The 3,043-nt window shown below is 65.6% G+C and overlaps 1 non-coding gene across 1 annotated transcript; it reads right to left on the reverse strand.

Annotated features, from left to right (window-relative positions):
• Positions 1-2,659: 2,659 nt before the first annotated feature.
• On the reverse strand, positions 2,660-2,778 carry LOC131870500 (5S ribosomal RNA). The gene has a single exon (XR_009368807.1). It is a non-coding gene; the product is annotated as a 5S ribosomal RNA (ribosomal RNA).
• Between the last annotated feature and the right edge of the window lie 265 nt (positions 2,779-3,043).

A 3,043-nucleotide genomic window follows, 5' to 3' on the forward strand; every position in this document is an offset into this window, starting at 1 on the left:
CTTGGTGTGCTCTGAGGTGCGCACCCGGGAGCGCTACGAAGTGTGCTCCAAGGTGCGGCGTGCACGTTGTCGGAGCCCGGTTTGCCCCGGGTGCGCACCTCGCCTGCACCTTGGCCGGGGTGGGCACCTTGGCTGGGTTTGCCCAGGGTGCGCTCCGAAGCGGGGTTACTGGAGCGCCCCCTCTTTTTTTGTCAGAGCGTTTGGTGGGGTTTCTCGCATTGGCTCTTCCCAGGCCCGGTTGTTGGGTGCGCTCCCACCCTGGCGCGCGCGAAGTTGGAAGTTGGGTTAATTGCCCGGGCGCGCACCTTCGCCAGGGTGGGCACCTTGGTGCGCACACCTTGGCTGGGCTGCGCACCAGGGCGGGCTCAAGATGGCACCAGCATTCCCTTTTTCTCACTATCTTTCAAAACGGAAATTTTAAAATCTCGTTTTTTTTTTGCCTTTTATGGAAATTAGTGAAGGCATCGCATCAAAGGTGCGCACCTCGCTGCCCACCTTGGTGTGCTCCGAGGTGCCCACCACGGTGCGCAACGCCGGTGCGAACCCGGGAGCGCCCCGATGTGTGCTCCAAGGTGCGGCGTGCACGAAGTCGGACCCCGGTTTGCCCCGGGTGCACACCTCGCGTGCACCTTGGTGCGCACACCTTGGCTGGGTTGCGCGGCCTGGTGGGCACCATGGTGCGCACCAAGGAGCGCTCCGAAGTGTGCTCCAAGGTGCGGCGTGCACGAAGTCGGAGCCCGGTTTGCCCCGGGTACGCACCTCGCGTGCACCTTCGCCGGGGTGGGCACCTCGGCTGGGTTGCGCGCCCTGGTGCGCACCAAGGAGCGCTCCGAAGTGTGCTCCAAGGTGCGGCGTGCACGAAGTCGGAGCCCGGTTTGCCCCGGGTGCGCACCTTCGCCGCGGTGCGCACCATGGCGTGCACGAAGTCGGAGCCCGGTTTGCCCCGGGTGCGCACCTCGCGTGCACCTTCGGCGGGGTTGCGCGCCCTGGTGGGCACCATGGTGCGCACCAAGGAGCGCTCCGAAGTGTGCTCCAAGGTGCGGCGTGCACGAAGTCGGAGCCCGGTTTGCCCCGGGTGCGCACCTCGCGTGCACCTTCGGCGGGGTTGCGCGCCCTGGTGGGCACCATGGTGCGCACCAAGGAGCGCTCCGAAGTGTGCTCCAAGGTGCGGCGTGCACGAAGTCGGAGCCCGGTTTGCCCCGGGTGCGCACCTCGCGTGCACCTTCGCCGCGGTGGGCACCATGGCGTGCACGAAGTCGGAGCCCGGTTTGCCCCGGGTGCGCACCTCGCGTGCACCTTCGCCGGGGTGGGCACCTCGGCTGGGTTGCGCGCCCTGGTGCGCACCAAGGAGCGCTCCGAAGTGTGCTCCAAGGTGCGGCGTGCACGAAGTCGGAGCCCGGTTTGCCCCGGGTGCGCACCTCGCGTGCACCTTCGCCAGGGTGGGCACCTCGGTGCGCACACCTTCTCAATGTTTTCTTGCCTTTTCTGGAAATTGGTGAAGGCAGCGCATCAAAGGTGCGCACCTCGGTGTGCTCCGAGGTGCGAACCCGAGAGCGCTCCGAGGTGCCCACGAAGTCGAAAGTCGGGTTAATTGCATTGTTTTCCCCGGGTGCGCTCCGAGGTGCGCAACATCGGCGCGCACCAAGGAGGGCTCCGAAGTGTGCTCCAAGGTGCGCACGATGGCGTGCACCTCTGGTGCGCACGATTCGGAGCTCGGTTTGACCGGGGTGCGCACACCTTGGCTGGGTTGCGCACCTTTTGTGCGCTCCAAGGTGCGCACGAAGTCGGAGCTCGGTTTGCCCCGGGTGCGCACCTTCGCCAGGGTGCGCACCTTGATGCGCACGCCTTGGCTGGGCTGCGCACCTTGGTGGGCGCCATGGTGCGCACCTTTCGTGCGCTCCAAGGTGCGCACGAAGTCGGAGCTCGGTTTGCCCCGGGTGCGCACCTTGGTGGGCGCCATGGTGCACTCCGAGGTGCCCAAGATTGGTGCGCACCAAGGAGCGCTCCGAAGTGCGCTCCAAGGTGCGCGCGAAGTCGAAAGTTGGGTTAATTGTCCGGTTTGCCTCGGGTGCGCACCTTGCGTGCACCTTCGCCAGGGTGGGCTGGGCTGCGCACACCTTGGCACCCGCGTTTCCTTCATTTTAAATTTTTTTTTTTTACAATCTCTCAAGTGGGAAATTCTATAATCTCAACTTTTTTTGCCTTTTCAGGAAACTTTTGAATGGAGCGCATCATTGGTGCGCTCCGAAGTGTGCTCCAAAGCTCTCTCCAGCTGCGTGCACCTGCCCCGGCCGCGCACCCGGCCCCGCCCAGCTTCGCTCACCTGTCCCGGGCGTCTGGTGCGGAACCTTAGAGTAAGAAACATCACCGTGCACCTTGGCCAACGTGCGCGACTCGACCGAGCGCGCACTGGCCGAGGTGCACACCGATTTCACCTGGGTGCGCGCGCAGCACCTCGGGCGCACCGGGGTGCGCGCACAACGCCCGGGTTGCACCGTGGCCTGTGTGCTCGGGGCGCCTCGGGTGCGCGCTCGGTGTCGCCCCCCGCGCGCGCGGTAGTGCGGGCAGCGCACCCCGGCCCGGCCCGGCCCCGACGAGAACGCAAACGGGCAAAAGGTTTATTCAAATAGCATTGCGACGCCCGGCGAAAAACTAAAAAAGGGTGCAACACCGGGACTTCCCGGGAGGTCACCCATCCCAGTACTACTCCGGCCCAAGCGCGCTTAACTGCGGAGTTCTGATGGGATCCGGTGCACTAACGCTGGTATGATCGCACCCGTTATGAGCTTGTCGCAGTGTGTACTTAGCAAACCGCGACCCACGTGCGAATCCACCCCGGCCACCCACCCCCGTCGAGGTGCACACCCTCCCTCGCGAAGTGCGCCCCGTTCGCCAAGTGTGAGCCCTGCCCGGGTGCGCGCACCTTGCTAGGGCGTCGGGTGTGCACCCGGCCCGGCCTACGTGCGTGCACCTGGAGGGGGCGTCGTGTGCGTGCAGTGTCCCGTCTGCAACGCGGTGCCCACACACCACCTCGGGCGCAACG

Source organism: Cryptomeria japonica, unplaced genomic scaffold (assembly GCF_030272615.1).
Source record: "Cryptomeria japonica unplaced genomic scaffold, Sugi_1.0 HiC_scaffold_334, whole genome shotgun sequence".
In the NCBI taxonomy this organism is placed as follows: Eukaryota; Viridiplantae; Streptophyta; class Pinopsida; order Cupressales; family Cupressaceae; genus Cryptomeria; species Cryptomeria japonica.